The following is an 18,829-nucleotide window of genomic DNA, read 5'->3' as shown; positions in this document are numbered from 1 at the left end:
GGGTCCTCTGGGCCTGGAGTTACAGAGGATTGATTGTAAGCTGCTATGTGGGTACTGGAAATTCAACCCAGATCCTTTGAAAGAGCAGCTGGTGCTCTTAACTGCTGAGCCATTCCTCCAGCACTGGTGTATCTTGGTTTTTGTTGTTGTTTTTGCTAAGATCTGTTAATCATTTTAGTGCACAGGGATTATCACTGGGCCTGTTCTTCCTGGTTCTTTTGCAGGCAGACTTCTTGGTATATGGCAGCTATGACACTAAATTAAGTGGCTGCACCTCTAAAGCTGAGGTGTTTATGTTGGTTATGAGATGTGTTTCCTAGACATAGGCTGCTGACAGGGAGGGTTTGCAATGATGAGCGCTCAGGAGCTCTGCTATAATAAAGTTTGTATTTGGCGGGCTGTAGGGCTTGGTGGGTAAGAGTGCATATTGTAGCCGGGCGTGGTGGCGCACGCCTTTTAATTCCAGCACTTGGGAGGCAGAGGCAGACGGATCTCTGTGAGTTCCAGGTCAGCCTGGTCTACAGAATTGAGTTCCAGGACACTCAAGGCTATTAGAAACCCTGTCTTGAGAAAACAACAAAAGAGCGCATCCTGCTCTGGCAGAAGATCCAGGCTTTGTTCCTGGTACCCACAGGGTAGCTCATAACCGGTTGTCTTTAACCCCAGTCAGGTGATCTGATGCCCTCTTCTGGCCTCTGCAGGTACCAGGCATGTATGTGGTCCACATCGACACAGGCAAAACACTCATGCACATAAATCTTAAAAAACAAAACAAAAGCTTGTATCTTTGCCGAGGAGCGGTCAATGACTAAGACATTCGTAACACCATTTGAGTTCAGATGTAGGGTGCTCTTAGGAAGCACAGCCAGACAGCATTGACATGGACCCAAGTAGTGTTCTCAGATTTGTTTTGTTAGCGTGACTGTGATGAGGCCTGCGTCCTCATGTGCCAAGTTAAACAGGAGACAACTCACAGGGGGATAGGAGCGTTATTCTGTCCAGCTGGCACATGCTGTCTTCAGAGCTATTCACTGGCAGATCAGCCAGCGACTTTCCAGTGATCCGTGACTTTTGGAAGAAGGTTTTTTAAAAAATGCTTATGTATTTATTTTGTATGTATTCATATTTTGTCTGAATGTTTGTTTGTATACCATGCGTGTGTAGTGCCCATGGAGGTCAGAAAAGGGTGTAGAATCTCTTGGAACTGGAGTTATAGGATGGTTGTGATCCATCACGTAGGTGCTGGGGATCAAACCTGGATCCTCTAGAAGAGCAGTTAGTGCTCTTAACTCCTGGGCCATCTCTCCAGTACCCCCACCTTTTGAAAAACTAGCCATTGTTGTGGCATACTTTTTTTTTTAAGGGTTTATTTATTATGTATATAATGTTCTGCCCGTATGTGTGCCTACCTGCCAGAAGAGGGCGCCAGATCTCATTCTATATGGTTATGAGCCACCTTGTCCTCACTGGAAATTGAACTAACTCAGGACCTCTGGAAGAGCCACTTCTCCAGCCCTATGGCATACTTTTTATTAGTTTATTATTGTCATGGCAGCAAAAGTTTTTACCCTCATTGCTGCTAGCATTACACAGCATATTTTGGCCATTTTTCAGTGGCTTCTCTTCTTTTTCATCTCTGTTGACGGTGCCAGGGTGTACTTAGGAGAACTGCATGAAGGACAAGAGGTAGACATAATTAAGCAGTCCTGTTCAAGGCCTGGCCTGGTTGCACTTGCCCCAGTTATGGTTCTGTGTGGTCCAAAGAAGCCCTCGCTGCTCTAGGGGAGCAGTCTGGCTCCTATAAGATGACCTCAGTCAGAGTGCTCTTGTTTGGATGCTAACAGAGTGTGTTTTCATTGGCCTGTCTCTGACTCTGTCATAGCCTGGGCAAGAGGATCATGGAACCTATTCCTTCCTTAGAGACAACTTGAGGCTGGCGCTTCACAAGGCATCCGGGACTCAGTGATGCTTTTGCGGTGGCCAGCCTCCCTTGTCATCTGAAAGGATCCTTGAAACTTCAGACATATCTTGACTCCTCTCTTTGCATGCGCCAGTGATTGTTGTTTACCAATAGCTAAGGATGTTGCTATCTTGTGACTTACACCAAGGAGAACACTTCCCTTACATACTATCCAGGGGACAAAAGGTCACGTTGAGAATATGAAATTGAGTTGTCTTTATGGGCCTTACTATTATTATTATAAAAGGATTGGGTTTTTGTTGTTTTGTTTTTGTTCTTTGAGACTGAGTGTCACTCTCTGGCCACCCGTGTGTGTGGAGAGGTCAGAGGACAGACTTGTGGAATCAGTCAATTCTTTCTACCTTTGCGGCCTAGGTCATTGCAAGTGCCTGTAACTACTGAGCTATCTTGACACCCAACTCATTTTTTTAAGTTGTGAAAAACGGAGTGCTACTTGTGGTTACCATGCTGCACAGATGGGGTTGCTTCATAGGTGCTACCTGTTTGCAAGTGCAGGCGTGACATTTTGAAATGTCTCAGCATAGACTAAAGCATTGGTCTTTCTTGGGAAAGGACTTTCCTAATTGACAGAATAAAGGCATAGGTCTCTCATCCTCTGTTATCTTCATGGTATGGTGTAACTAGGGACAGTCTCTGCTGAAGCGACCATCCTCACTCCTTCTCATAGGGTGCGCGCTCTCTCGCGCGCTCTCTCTCTCTCTCTCTGGTTTCTTGAGACAGGGTTTCTGTGTGTAACAGCCCTGTCTGTCCTAGGACTCTCTTCTTTTTTAAAAACGGATTTTTAAAAAATTTTTTTATGTGCATTGGTGTTTTGCTTGTATGTGTGTCTGTGTGAGTGTGATGGATCCCCTGAAACTGGAATTATAGACAGTTGTGAGCTGCCATGTGGGTGCTGGGAATTGAGCCGGGGTCCTCTGGAAAAGCAGCCAGTGCTCTCAACCTCTGAGCCATCTCTCCAGCCCAAGAGCTGTCTTTTTATCAGGCAGTTAGTAAGAGCAGCAGTGTCAGTGATGAGTAACACAGAGTAGGCACTAGGCAGTCTAGCTGAGTGCCAGATGTTCATACCTGGCATCTGCCTGGTACTTGAACCATTTGGATGGGAGCTTTGGAAGAACCAGCTGGTGTTGTGAAAGGGTGAAGGGGAGTCCCTGGTTCAAGCTGCTTCATCCAAGTAGTGAAGAGCGTGCATCTAAGGCAGCTTTCCAAATCACAGCATGCTGGCCATGTCTGGCTGTCTTTGATTGGTTGGAAGAATTTTCAATATTTCTGTAAGTGGTACCACTACGCTCCGCTCTCCATACAGGATATTCTGATCATCTGTGTCAAGGTGATCCCCACCTCCTTCATCCTTCCAACTCCTTTCTCTCTCTTTAGAAAACAAACAGGCAGCTGGGTGTGGTAGCGCAGGCCTTTAATCCCAGCACTCAGGCAGAGGCAGGAGGATCGCTGTAAGTTTGAGGCCAGCCTGGTCTACAAAGCGAGTCCAGGACAGCCAAGGCTACACAGAGAAAACCTGTCTTGGAAAAAAGAAAAAGAAAGAAAGGAAGACAGACAGAAAGAAAGAAAGAAACAGGGAAAAAGCCCAAAACAAACAAACAAAACCTATAAACCCATAACACCAAAAAAAATCAAAAATCATAACATTTAAGCAAATGACCAGTAAGGCAGAACATGCTCAAATAAGCATTACAAAACAACAAGAAAGCTCCAAAAATAGCATTGAGTTCCCTTTTCTGTTGGCTGTCTGCTGCTGGGCATGAGGCCTGTCCTTAAATGTGGTTTGTATAATTTAAATGTAAAAAAATGTAAAGCTTGGATTATATAAAATTCATTAAATATTTTAAGGTAATTTACATTTTTATAATATAAACTGCATCCGTAGTGTATCTTCACTTCTTTTGGGGAGAATGTTCAAGACTGGCTATCCTGGAAGCCTGTTGTATAGGTGCCTTCAAGCCCGTGGTGTGCCTCTGCTTCAGCCTCCAAGTCCAGGATTGTACGTGAGCCACCAGCTCTTACACTCCATTTCTATAGCGGTTTTGTGCTTTTGTTACATTTTATCCTAGATACCTATTTTTATCTAGGTACGGTGTTTGGAATATTCATTTTAAATGTATTGTTGCTGTTTAAAATTCACTGTATTTGTACATGTTGATACCATGACCAGTGGTTGTGTTAAACTCTTTTTTTTTTCTTTTTTATTTATTAATTTATTCTTGTTACATCTCAATGTTTATCCCATCCCTTGTATCCTCCCATTCCTCCCCCCCGCCATTTTCCCATTATTCCCCTCCCCTATGACTGTTCCCTGAGGGGGATTACCTCCCCCTGTATATGCTCATAGGGTATCAAGTCTCTTCTTGGCTACCTGCTGTCCTTCCTCTGAGTGCCACCAGGTCTTCCCCTCCAGGGGACATGGTCAAATGTGAAACTCTTTTTTTGGGTTTTGTTTTTTGGAGACAGGGTTTCTCTGTGTAGCCCTGGCTGTCCTGGACTCTCTTTGTAGACCAGGCTGGCCTTGAACTCACAGAAGATCTGCCTGGCTCGTGCTTTCACTTTTTGTTTTTTTCACGCTTGATCTGCTGCCCAGAATCTCTAGTGTTGTGTTGCTAGAAATGGGATAAATGGCATTGCGTCGTGGTGCTGGTTCCAGAAGCACCTTTCCCCTGTTGCTGTGAAGTGTAGTGTTTGCTGTGGATCTTTTGTAAACCCTCTTTACCAGGGTGAGGTTTCTTCCCTGCTCTTCCTAGTGGCTGGGGGTTTCAGAGCACGAGAAGATATCAGGATTATCATCTCCTGGGTGACTTCTGGCCTCATCACTCTAATGTTTAAACATCTGTAAGGCTGTCTGCTCAGTCAGTAATGTGATCCCATCTCTGTTTTATTGACATGGCTTTTAGAAGGAAGTAGATGGCCATAAAAATCCTGCCCTCTCTCATAGTCTTATCTTCACGTTAGTTCTGTCTTGCTGCTGCAGCAGATCTCCTTAACTGTTTATACAACTGTTTATTTTTAGCTGTGGGTTGGCACTGGGAAATGACTACTCATATCTATCAGAGTTGTTGAAATTGATGATGAAAGGAGTCAGACTCCTATCTTAGTCACCCTTATTGTGTCGGAAGGTGTTTCCCAGCAAGAACCTTACCCTCACAAAGCATTTGTCATCTCAGATATATATATATAGTGCTTGTGGGTGTGTGTACCCCCCTCCCCCAGGTATATCTTGATAGCCAGCTTTTTGTTTGTGTAACTTATATAGGCAAAAGACCTATCTCAAAAACTGGTTTGCTTGGTTTTTTGTTTCTTTCAAGACTGGGTTTTTTTGTGTAGCCTTGGCTGTCCTGGACTCGCTTTGTAGACCAGGCTGGCCTCAAATTCACAGAGATCTGCCTACCTCTGCCTCCCAAGTGCTGGGAGTAAAGGTGTGTGCTGCCATGCCTGAATTCCATGCTTCTTGACTGAAGAGTCTTCCCATGAGCCAGAAGCTCCTGGGTGTGGATTTCACAGGTCGGCCCCAGCTGGTCCTGGTAGCTCTGTCACCTTGTGCTCTTGGGGCTTAAAGCAGCAGACTGTGTGGACCACATCTGACTGAATTCCTAATATTTTGAACATTTTTCCAATTTTGGCATTTCTTTTGTTTGCCTTGAGAAAGGGTCTCGTGTAGCCTACGCTTGGCCTTGAGCTTGTAGTTGAGGCTGAACTGAACAGTCCTCCTCCCTCCCCACTCCAAGTGCTGATTTATAGGCACATGCCACCACAGCCTCCTTCAATCTTGGGATTTCTTTCTTTCTTTTCTCTCTTTCTTTCTTTTTCTCTTTCTTTCTTTCTTTCTTTCTTTCTTTCTTTCTTTCTTTCTTTCTTTCTTTCTTATTTTTGTTTGTTGAGACAGATCTCTCTGTGTAGCCTTGGCTATCCTAGATTTGCTTGTAGACCAGGCTGGCCTCAAACTCACAGAGATCTGCCTGCCTCTGCCTCCTAAGTGCTAGGATTACAGACATGCACCACTGTACCTGGCTCTAATCTTGGGATTTCTTTTTCAAACTACTAAACTGTTTTTGTTAAATCCCATTTTAAAAAATTGCCTCTATCTCTGTACCTCCATATCCTCATTCTCTCTCTTTTTTTTAAATGATTTACTTATTTATTATTTATATGGCATTCTGCCTGCATGTAGGCCTTCAGGCCGGATGCAGTAACCAGAGCTCATAGATTCAGCTGTATTTTGTACTCATTTCATCGTTAAACTACCGCTCTTTTGGGGAAACTGTGTAACCCTGGTTGTCCTGGAACAGCTATGTGGAACTGGCTGGCCTCCACCTCAGTGCCTCTGCCTCCCCAGTGTTGGGAGTAAAGGCATATGCTACCACACCAGAAAACTACCACTCTTGAAGGTAAATTTCAAATCAGTCTAATTTTGATGGCCTACTCTGTGTGACAGATCTCATGTAGAACATAGTGGTGTAGCCAGGGTGTTGGCTACTTTATTGGTTTTTTCCTGTCTTCCTATACCACCCCTATTCCTTCCAACCCCCCAACACTAGGTAGGAGAGAAAGGATAGAGGAGAAAGCGGGTGGGGGGGGTGGGGAGGGCGTCAATATTGTTAGACTGCTTCCTGCTGATTAGGGTGTGGAGTTCCTTGGGGTAAGTCTACTGTTCATTGTCAGGATATCTCAGTCCAGCAATAGCAGCAGCTGCAGGACTCAGCAGTAGCTCCTCATGTGATACACCTGCCGGGTCCAGCCTCTGGGGAGGACAGGGCCTGAAGCAGGTGGGTGCAAGAGTGGCAGGGGAGAAATCAGGACACCTTTTAGTTTTGTTTTACAAGAGACGAACAGAGAGGAAGCACGTCTTGGTACGACTTGACCTGCTCTGACAACCTGTGTCTCTCACAGGAGTTGTTTATACACAAAACCATTTCCTCAGAGACTTAAATCATTGATTGCACAGCCTTTTAGGATATATTTTTTCTAAAATCTTACTTGATTACATAAGCATATTAAAATAAAACAAAGTGACCAAACAGCAAAGTTCATAAGAACTAAAAATTAATATTATGATAAAATCAGTTTTCTTTTAACTCAGTGTCTTTTTCCTTAAGGCCAGTGCAGTAAAGCCTTACAGTTACAGAAAATGTCAGACAGGGTAACTCTACTTGAGTTTGACTCGTCCAAGTTTAGCACAGAGTTAATAGAACAGAGGTATTTCCTACTACCTGTTATATCAGTTCCATCTTTCTACAGAAGTCCAGTCTGTCTGGCTCTTGTTTAATTCTTTGTTTTCCTCTTCTAATTTTCTTTTATATTTGACATAAGACCACCATCCCTTCCTTTGATTCTTAAACTACTGTACAGCCTTTCTTACAGCACACAAATGTTGCTTAAGCAAAAGCAGTCTGTTCTTTGATTTTCTACAATATCAGAAAAATCCTGACCTGACAAGTCTGTTCAGGAAGGCATACAGTTCACTGAGCCAAAATGTTCCTTTCTGTGTCTTTGTTATAAACCCTTGTTTCAGTATGATCCCTATCTTTATTACAATCCTGAAAAGGATGGACAAACATCAGAATTCCTGAAACTGCTTGCTTTGCCTTCAGGAAGGTACCAAGGGGTTAATTGTATAATCAAAACCTCTTCCTGTCCATACTAGTTCTTTCTTTCTGAGGCTGGACATGAAAACCTAATGGTTCAGTTATATAGTTTGTCAGCTTCTAGAATATACCTATTTTTCTTTCTTTAATGGCTTTTCTAGGTTTCTGTGTCTCATGCTTACTTACTAATGATCTAAATGTGTCTCTAAGTAATAGGTTCTGTGAAAGACTCAGTTTTCCACATAGCTGTTTTTCCCAGGGAACTAGCATCAGTTTTATCCTTGTTAACACCAACTCTGTTACATTATCCCAGCTCTAGCTTTCAGTGAAAGGCCTTTAGCAGCGAGGAATATAAATACAAGCAAAAGTTGTGTAGTGAATTTCCACCAAGGGCAGTGAAGGGTTAGTCCAGGTCATGTGGTCACTCCAAAGCAGCTCCATATCCCACACCTGGGATTGAAACAAAAACATATACACAACATAACTGGGTTTTTAAAGAAACCAAAATTCTCCCTACATACTGATCTCAAATTTCCTATGTAACTGAATAGGGTCCAGTTCTGTGGTCTGTGAGGTAGCCGTGTATTTTTGGTTGTGAGCCTAGCCTTTAATGGCTAAGCCATCTTTCCAGCCTGCCATTCACTCTATAGACACATCTGGACCATATCTTTGCAGAGGTAACTGGTTCCTCAATACTTCAGCAGTCCCTAAACACAGCTCAGTGTCCTAAGTATTGGCATTATGGTAATTGAGTTTGTTTTGTCGAAAACTGTGTGGATGATTTAGCATTCTCATCTGTAGCCTCTCAACAGCAAAACAGGGATTGGAATCCAACTGGGTTTCCAAGACTGAGTCATCAGACTCACATCACAATTCAGTGGCTTTGCCCAGGGCCTAGAGCCGCAGTTCTCACCTACCTAACGCTTTGACTCTTTAATACAGTTCCTCTTATTGTGGTGACCCCCAGCCATGAAATTACTGTTGCTGCAACTTCATGGCTGTGACACCTTTGAAAGGATTGTTCAACCCCAATGGGGTTGAGACCCGTAGATTGAGAACTGCTGGGCTATGCCTGTCCTCTGTCTATGCTTTAGCTTGCGGTGGGCTTGCAATAGGGTTGGCCCATGTGCTGATGGGTGGGTCTGAGCCCAGGAAAACTGCCAGGTAAGATGGCTGAAGTGGGGAAATGCTGCACGTTGGTGGTTGAACTTCTGAAGTCTAAGCTGCAGGCTCATAAGCAACAATAATGGGTTCCGTTTGTCCAGCGGCCCTCCTGGGAACAGATCTAGCAACAGCAGGGCTCATGCAGCCCCTTCCGCATCGTAGTGACTTTGAAGCAGGGATTCTGCCTTGCTTGCTGCTCTCTGGAAACAAAAGCATGAGGGAAGCCTACTTCTGCACGAGTTAACTGAAGAAGGGGAATTAGATATACTGTTTGAGCTTCAGTTCTTATAGTAGGAGTTGGCTGACACACTGGGCCATCTCTGACAGTAGGAGCTGGCACACTTGACTGTCTCTAGCCATCTTTTCTTATCTGGACATGCATGAGAGAGTAGGGAAGCCTGTCCAGCCTGGTGTCCCATTGCATTCCTGCTGTGTCGAGAGTGGGGATTTTTGCTTAAACAAAGAGAAAATAGGGTTAGGTTTTGGGCTGGGGGGTGGGGAGATGGCTCAGTAGTTAAGAGCACTGTCTGCTCTTCCAAGGGACCCGAGTTCAATTCCCAAACCTACATGGCAGCTCACAATTGTCTGTAATTTCAGGTCAAGGGATCTGACACCTTCACACTGATGCACATAAAATAAAATTAAATACATTTTAAAAAAGAATGAGGGAATGCATTTATGGTCACACACTCAGAAGCCAGCTATAGGCCAGGGCTGAGCATCAGCAAGACAGTAGTTTGATTGTCAAAGACCCACATACCATCTGTCCACTTTGTCCTCATTCCTCAGTGTTGGCCTGTCTGCTTTAGAGGCCAGTATCTCATTCCCTCAGGGCAGCGGACTGGTTTTTGAAAAGCATTTTTAAATCTCTTTGTTTAAAAGGAAGAAGTGGGGGCAGGAGCAGCCAAGATGTTGTCAAACTGCGCCTGATGTCTGTGCCCACAGTATGGATTTCTGTCTTTGCATACCTTTCACTGCTGAGGGCCCAGTCTCATTGGCTGCCTGCTATTGTACTCACACACAGCCCCTTTGGGTTGTTAAGTAATTCATTGTTAGAAGTTAAGGGCAGCTAGGTACAAGACAGCAACATTTGACCTTCCAGAGCAATCTATTTGGAGTCCTGCCCTTTTGAGAAAAATTCAGTGTTTGTCAAGATGAGTGATGGGAGCTTGGTGTTGTGATACCCTGTAGCCCCAGCACTGGGGCAGTAGCTGAGGCAGGAGAGCATAGTGAGTTCAAAGCCAGCCTGACCTATAGAGGTGAAACTCTCTTCCTAAAGACAGACTAACAGCCAGACAATAACCAAGAACAAAGCTAGTGCCAGTGCTGCCCCTTACATAGATTGCAGGTGAAATAAACCACACATGCACATCATGGTGGATGCTGATTTGTCATGCCCTTAAAGGCTGGAACAGAGATGCATTTCTATGTCACAGCAGAGGCTGAGCCACTTCTGAAACAAGGACTTGCTTTGCTTGCTTGCTCACTCTCTCTCTTTTCTTTCTTTCTTTCTTTCTTTCTTTCTTTCTTTCTTGGTTTTTCATTACAGGGTTTCTCTGTGTAGCCTTGGCTGTCCTAGAATTCACTCTGTAGACCAGCATGGCCTTGAAATCACAAAGAATCTCCTGCCTCTGTCTGGTGAGTGCTGGCATTAAAGGAGGGTTTCTTCAGTGGCTGCCTAAGCAGGAATAATAATAACCTTTCTTAATCATTAGTTAAGAACACTTTGCTGGCCGGCTGTGGTGGCGCAGCCTTTAATCCCAGCACTCGGGAGGCAGAGGCAGGCGGATCGCTGTGAGTTCGAGGCCAGCCTGGTCTACAAAGCAAGTCCAGGATAGTCAAGGCTACACAGAGAAACCCTATCTGGAAAAACCAACAAAACTACTGTGCTACACTTGCTGCTCCTGTGACTCAGCAGTGGCTTGGGAATACATCACTCCAGGAGGCTCAATAGCTTAGACTAGGCTTAGTTTATTTCTCAAGAGTGATGTGGTCCCAGTGCTTTGCTGTCCACTGCTGCCATTTGGGAGCCCACCTGGGTGCTGTGCACTGGCTCTTACACTGACATGCCTACCACTAGTCATTTCATTGCTTAACATAAGTTACACATCATGCTCAGGGGGCCAGGGAAACATAGTCCTGCCTTGTGCCGAAAGGAGGGTGATGCCAGTAATGACTGTTGCTGATTTAGTTTGATATTTTTTTTTTTTTTTAAAACAAGGTCTCTTGTGTCCCAGTCTGGCCTCCAACTCATTATGAAGGTAGGCATGACTTTGAATTCCAGATCCCCCTGCCTCTACTCACAAAGGCTAGGATTACAGGTATGTGTCACCATGCCCAGCACTCTACCACTGTCACTGTTTTTTTTATTTGTTTCTTTAGGGGTAAAGCTGACATTTAATTCATTAACACTTTATTTTACATATTACAAAACTAGAGAAAAAAATTTTTGTATTAAAGGTGTACACACCACCTGAGAATCATTTTTGTAGGAAGAAAACATGGTTAACACTTAGGAAGAGGCAGCTCCTACAATAGCTTTCCTAAAGTGCTAACAGTATATTTGATATTTACATCTTACATGCTTTGTACATGAATTTAAGGTTACTTTAGGAATTAAAATTCAGTAACAGGCTCTGCGAAGTAGGAGCATCCCGCTTAGGAAGGCTCTGTGCTGATGACCTTCTCTTTCCTGGATGTCCCTTTCCTGGGACTTCTGACCTTGGGGAAGTACTGGTGCCTACAGAAAGCATTTGTGGGGTTGTTTTGTTTTTGTTTGTTTTTTGTCTTTTTACTCCTGATTATCAGGCAAAAAGTGTTTATTAAGCATTTACAAGGAGAACATTGCTAAATGCAGAGGCACAGAGATATGAAACTGAAGACAGCTTTGTCTTATACACTAATAGCCTATCCTCAAGAGGCCTGTGGTCCAGCTAAAAGCGTGGGTTACCCAAAGTCACTGCTTTGTCTTGGAATACTTTTGGAAATGCGTTGTAACTACATGCCACTGTCAGTGCTATTGTTGACACAGTGCTATTGATGTGAGGGAGCCCCCACTAGGCACTGCTTTGTGTAACTAAGCATCACTTTCATCACATGCACATGCCTAGCAGCACATTGGAGGCGCGCCCCTGGTCGGGTGGAATAATACAGGAAGTACCCAGGAGTAAGCACTTAGTTCGCAGTTTTGAGTAGAAGCAGAGAAAAGCTGCATGTGTCTCTGAGGCTAGACTCTGAAACTGGTGGGCAGGATGGATGGCAGACTGCCTTCAGCTTTTAGCCGAGAGTCAGGGCTTCTACACAGGGAAGCACGAGGGGCACCTGCTGCCCGAGTCTAGTGGCCCTGGTGCTGGCCACCCATCTGGGAGTGACTTGTGAGTTAAAAGCTGCTGAGAAAATCCCCGCAGTGTGAGGTAGAGGATGACCACCAAGGCTTTATGAACTTCACCAGAGAAGTCACTGAGGGCCCAGGAGTCCGAGAGAGAGGTAGGGATGGGCAGCTGCCTTATGCCAGGAATTATGCCTCGGACTTTACTCCTCATTATCTTTGGTAGGTGTGGTGATGTTCTCCAGTAACACATGACGAAGCTGAGGCTTAGGTTAAAAGCAGCTGAAACTTCAACCCATGTCCTTCCTACACAGAATTAGAGAACTTTAAAATATGACTATTTTATTGTAAAAATGTGTGTTAATCTCAGTTTTTCTTTCAAAACTAGAAACGTGTATGGTCAGCCAGGCATGTTGGCTCACGCCTTTCATCTCAGCACTCGGGAGGCAGAGGCAGGCAGATCTCTGAATTCAAGGCCAGCCTGGTCCACAAAGCGAATGCAGGATGGCCAGAGCTGTTCTGAGAAACCCTGGCTCAAAAAACCAAACAAGGACAACAACAACAACAAAAACCACAAGCTTAGGGTCAAGATGACTGTGGTGTTACATACCTTTGGCCCCAGTATTCAGAGACAAACAGGATTGCAAGTTTGAGGCCAACTTAGGCTACACAAAGGCTCATGATCTGCTGGCAGTGGGGAGGACGTACTTGTTGGGAAAAAGTGGATCAGAGATGGGGAACTAGGCATAAACTCCACAAGACCCAATGTAGATCTGTAGATATTTTGAGACTGTATATGTTGAATCACTGGTCTTGGTGTCCTTTGACCCCTTTTGCTAACCAGTGGTACCCTGGGCCACTTTCCAAAGGCCATCTGCTGGGGAGCTGAAGGCGGGGGTGGTGGGTGGAGGGTAGGAGAGTAGGAAGGCTGGATTGGATGCAGGGTGTGTGCTCAGGGCTAGTTTGAAGCCTTGTCCTCTTCTCCTTTAAGCATTCTTTGTTCTTGGTTCCATAGCATACTGAACTGGTAGTTTTCTCCTCTTCTGGCCATTTTCTTTAGCCTTTAACTTGTTTTTTGAGATAAGATGTATATGTAGGGCAGACTGGCCTAAAACTCACAGAGATCCTCCTGCCTCTGCCTCCTGGATGGGTATACCAGTGTGCCAGGCTGGCTTTTTACATCTTAAGTGGGCCGTCTTTTCTTGGGAATCTCAAGTGCTATCATTTACTTATCCATCTGTTTGACTCCTCACTTACACCCAGGCTTAGTGCACTGCGTACTCACCATGTGCAAACCAGTGTCCGGCTCTGCACAGCTCCAGACTGACAGCTTTTCAAGGAAGCAAGGCTTCACAAAATCTCTGCTGGCACCTGTGCCACTTATAGACTGAAGCAGGCACCTGTGTGGTTCCCAACATCCTTGACTGTTTCTGCAGCTGTCACGGTGTGTTTCTGTTTATGGTATAGTTAGGAGACAGGCTCAAGCCTGCGTGGCTGGATTTGAACCCTAACTCTACCACCTATGAACTTGGCTTTTGCCGTAGTCCTTGACATTGACTGTGAAAAGCCATATATGTAAAGTGCTTAGAACATACTAACTACTTACTCAGCTTGTTTCCTCTGCCCGATAGTATTGTGAAGTAGTGACCAGACTGTCTTGTCCACATATTTCCAGTTATATATTGGCACATGCTGACCATGCAATTACTGGGAAAGTCATTTGTCCACTGTTTTAGGGCTGGAGAACTAATCAAGCATTCCCATCCATGATGTAAGGGAAAATAAGATGTATGGTAATTAGTGATGGCTGTAGAGAGAGGACGTAATACAGGAAGGTAAGGGTTGGGTGGACACAGCCTGATATTTTATGGAGGGTAGTTGGAGAAGGTGGCTGATAAGATAGCATTTGAGCAGAAAGAAGAGAAGAAAGAGATATGTGATGCTGGAGTAGGATAGTCCAGGCCGATGGAACAACACGTAAAGGAACTTCAATGGCTGAAAAAAGACAACTAGTTTCATGGCTGCATCAAAGTAGAAGGGAGGAAGGCATAAGAGGTGAGGAGCGGGAAACACAGGAAGAGCCTGAGCCACCACTGCAAGTCATGGCTACAGAAGAAACTGTAAGAGGCACGGCCTCTGTGGAGAGAAGCTGGGGCAATGTGGAGACTAACTTTACAGGAAGGTGCCGTGTGTACATAATGCCTGGGGTGTGTGTGTGTGTCCTTCCATTCCTCTAGATTGCCTCCCACAATAAACAGAGGCCAGATTATCCCTTCCCTAGCCTAAAACTTTAATTAACTTCTTTTATTTTTCATTTTTACTTTTATTTTTTGGTTTTTAGAGACAAGGTTTCTCTCTGTTAGCCTTGGCTGTCCTGGAGTCGCTTTGTATACCAGGCTGGCTTTGAACTCACAGAGATCCACCTGCCTCTGCCTCCCAGGGTGCTACCATGCCTGGCAATTGTAATTAACTTCACAGCCTCTGGGAGCCAAGTGGGTGTGTGCCCAGTAAAGCGTGCCCAGTGTATGCTTCAGTGTACATTGTTGAATCTGAAAGGAGGTCCCTGCCACTTGACACCTGCATAGCACTTGTGCGTTTGTTCACTGTTGAGCTTTTGTGACCTTAGCTGCCCATGGCTTGAGAACTTAAGGTTCATGTTCGTTAGAGAGTAAGTTCTCAAATGTGTTTGTGACATCAGCCAACAGAGAAATGCCCAAGCTATCCTCCCTGGGCTTACCTATTGAGGGAGGACTTTAACCACAAGAAGAAGTACCCCACAAAACTCAGAGTGACACAGTTCATGGATTTTGCAAATTACTGCATAACTGTGTCCCTTTTGATTTTTCAGGACAGAGCCAGAGAAGGAGCAGAGGGCTCCCTGCTCGCCAGGCCTCACCTCTTGGGCCTTTCCAGCTGGAGGACAAGGGGGACGTAGGCATCCTCCTCTCAGATTGTCCCTGGCTAGACTAGCTCTTCTCTTTAGACATTGATCTGTATTCACAAATGTGCCACAAATCCATGTCACATTTTGACCCAGGCGAGAGGCTGGTGCTCCAGGATTGCACACTTCTCCCTTGACCTGCCTCTCTTCCCCTATGTGTCCTCACTAGCTTCAGGGCAGGGCATCTCTTCCTCAGAGATGCCTGGGTGGGCTCAGGAGGGCCCTGTGTTCCCTTGGGAAGAGGCTGTGTGGGCTTCCAGCTTCCCAGGTCCCTCAGCAGCTCAGGCAGCCGTCTTAAAGAGTGCTTTGGCCTTTACTCTTCCTCAGTTTTAAAGCGGAATGTCATGTTTCATCCGTGTAGGGTTTTTTGTTGTTTTGTTTTGTTTTTTCTCTTGCTGGGGATGGAACCCAGGACTTTATGGGCTAGTAGACAAGTGCTTTGACAGGCCTCATCAATTCTGCAGGTCACGTCTAGTTATGATTTAACATCTCTGATCAGGATTTGTCTTATAGTCACCAGCATGTCAGTTTCATTTGTAACACTTTCCTTTGTAGTCACACATAAAACCAGTGTGGCTGTGGATCGGGTAAGTACAGTTCCGCATACCTTTGCTTATAGGGGGCTGGAGTTAGTAATTATTTAGCTCACTTGATGCTGCCTTTGCCTCTGTTTTTACCATCTTCCTGTGAGTCCTCTGCTTCCACAACACTCATGCTGACTATACTCTTCCTCAGCCTTGACCCCATCTGAGTGACTGAGACCCTTGCAAGAAGGCAGGCATACTGCGCTGTTTCTTTTCCTTCCCTCCACCTTCCTGGAAGCTTTAATAGTGTTAAATGACCCGGACTGATCGAGCAGCGAGTTTTCCTGAGTGTAGGAAATACTTGGGGACTGCTACCAAATGGTGAGTCCGAAGCCCTTCAGTATCACACGCAATGACTGTGGTCTCTGCAGCTTGCCTTTCTAGCTCCACCTCCTGCCATATCCTGCTGTCAGCCGTATGTTCAGTGAGCTTGTCCTCAGGGATACTATTGCTTTGTATGTCTTTGTCCCAGCATGGGAAAGGGTGACAGTAGTGTGAGGGCCTGGGCTTTTCTGTGGCAATGGTTTAGAAGGAACAGGAACTGTGGGATTGGAGGTCACTTCCTAAGGACAGCTTTGTGGACCTGCATTTGGGATCTCTGTTGGTGGTCAAATGAAGCGATTAATTTACCTGACTGTACTGCCATTGCTCTGATTAGGAAGGGTGCTAGAGTCAAGTAGAGGACAGGGTCTTTTCATTGTCATTGCTGTGTCTACAGGACACAGGGAGGCCAGGAATGAAAATGATTTGTGGCATCGTGTAGCTAATGCAATGGGGAAGTGTTGGCGGTGGCTTCTGCTGGACAGCAGACTTATTTTCCTATAGTTTGTTTCCGATGGCTACTTCTGGGGACAGTACAGTACCTCTCTGAGCTGCAGGAAGTGAAAACTGGATTCTGGTGTAGGGGAAGAGTTCAACAGGATGGCTTTGAGGACAGCCACTAAGTTTAAGCAGCCATATCAGTATTTCTGTGTCAGCCAGAGTGACCATGTAAATAGTCTTCTTCCTGCACTGTCTTTTTTTCTCCATACACTAGGCAGCTAAGATTCTGGTCTTCCCGTTCACGGGTGAAGAAATGGACTTAGAGAGGACTCCAGCCATTCCTGGCTACAGGGTGATAAATAGCAGAGTCAGGCTTTGCAGCCCGGTGCTTGCATCTGCACTTCTACACCTGTAGTATTCTCTCTTGCTTTAGCACCCTAAACATGGGAAAAGATGGCCTTGAGTCATGTTAGCTCACAGTCATAGGACAGAGTTCAAGGAGACAAGATTCCAGCACTCGGGAGGCAGGTGGATCGATGCAAGTTCAAGGCCAGCCTGGTCTACAAAATGAATCCAGGACAGCCAAGGCTACACAGAGAAACCCTGTCTCAAAAAAAACCAAAGAATAAAAGAAAAGAAAAGAAGACAAAGTCCAGATTGTTCTCTGTGCTCAAAACCATGTAGTGTGGCAGAGGCAGGCGGATCGAGGTAAAGGCAGGCTAATCTCTGAGTTCGAGGCCAGCCTGGTCTACAAAGCAACTCCAGGACAGCCAAGGCTAATACAGAGAGACCCTGTCTTGAAAAAACAACCAACCAGCCAATCAAACAAACAAACAAAAACCCAGGTAGCGTTTGAGAACAGCAGTGCAAGCAGGCCATGGAGGGGAAACGAATAATAGACTAGAGGGAAAAGTCCTAGTAGAACTTTTGTTTTCCCAGGCTGGCCTTGAACTCTCAGCAGCTCTTACCTTACCCTCCCAAATACTGGGTTACAGGTGTACACCACTGTACCTGACTTAAGCATGCTAGGTTCTATCTCTTCTTCCCCCCTCTCCACTCCCTTTCTCACTTTGTTTGTTTGTTTGTCTCTTTCTGTTCTAGGGCTTGAGGGACTGAGTTCATGAGCTCACACGTGCCAGGCAAGCCCTCTACCACTGAGCTCCAGCTTCCGCTTTAGAGCATTTAAGAAATTGTTTATTTGTATGTGTCCACATAAGTGAATGCATTGAATGTGTGTGTGTGTGTGCGCACGCGTGTGTGTATGTGTGTATGTGTGTGTATTATGTGTGCCTTGAATGTCATGTCTGTAGAGGGATCCAAACTCCAGTAAGCACTCTTAACCACTACGCTGTCTCCACAGAACACTTTTAGAGAATTAGGGATGTAGCTCAGAGGTAGAGCATTTACTCTCATGCACAAGGCCCTTCATCTGATCCCCTGAGCTAAAAATGTTAGAGAATCCTAACTCGTAGCAGGTATTGGTTTCATATTAAAAGAAAGAAGTAAGGAGCAGTACTTTGCTAAGTCAAGTGTAAGTACTCAAAGAACGTAAGTCCTGGAGCAGTGAGTGGTGACCCTTTCACTATGGAATTTCTAGAACATGAAGAAAACCCAGTTGCTAAGCCATTTGCACCCCGCCTCTTCTGGGCATGGACACTTAGTTTCAGGCCCCCCTCCCTGAGCTGATATAGCATTCTGGACGGGTCATGGTACTCATGGCAATCATCTTTTATTATAGTTAATTCTATACAGGCTTTATCTTTCTTGATTCCAAGTGCTTGAGGACATGGTCCACATCTTATCATCGCTCTTCCTCCCAGCACTTAGTATTATGTGATGTTCAACATATTGGAAAGATAGTGAAGCTGAGTGCCTGTTTTGAACATAGCACGTTACCCCTGTGCAGTAGGTCTCGGTGCTTAGGACCAAACAGCTGTTTCTCAGCTTCTTAAGGCATGCCAGCATTGTAGTGCAACACATTAATTGATCTTAACTGGGACAGGGGTCGGTTGTTAAACAAAACACCCTATTTTAGAGCCATGGGAGTATGCAATACACTTTCAGAAGTTGCCGTTAAAATAACATAATGGTGATTTAATAATTAACTCACTGCTGCACCAGGTATACCTGTTCCCTGTGTCCTCCATGGTGAGCATTGCAGCAATCCCTCTGTGGAAGGTGGAGACAGCCCTTCCCAGGGACACAGGGTACCAGGATCTCTATCCCTGGTTCACATCTCACTCAAGTCTGAGAACATCCTGCCTCTAACCTCCGTGTCAGCAGTCACTACCACTGGAAGCTAACTATCTGGGAAGAGGATGGGTACAGCCACCCACGGCGGTCAGCTCTGATATCACACTTTTGTTTTTGGCACAGAGACATAAGGCAATCCCCGGGGCAGGAGATCAGCAGTGCTCTGCATGTCTTGAGATGTAGCGAAGCAGGAAGCTTCGGAAGGAGAGTAGTCAGAGAGGAAAAGAC

At 45.2% G+C, this 18,829-nt stretch overlaps 1 protein-coding gene across 1 annotated transcript in view; it reads left to right on the top strand.

The window, feature by feature from the left end:
- Ap3s2 (adaptor related protein complex 3 subunit sigma 2) overlaps positions 1-18,829 on the top strand; it is a 45,132-nt gene that overhangs the window by 14,383 nt on the left and 11,920 nt on the right. The gene's annotated exons all lie outside the window — the stretch shown is intronic.

The sequence above is a fragment of the Acomys russatus genome, chromosome 7, assembly GCF_903995435.1.
Source record: "Acomys russatus chromosome 7, mAcoRus1.1, whole genome shotgun sequence".
Taxonomy (NCBI): Eukaryota; Metazoa; Chordata; class Mammalia; order Rodentia; family Muridae; genus Acomys; species Acomys russatus.
Note: the sequence above shows the minus strand (reverse complement) of the source record. Positions and strands in the feature narration are given on the sequence as shown.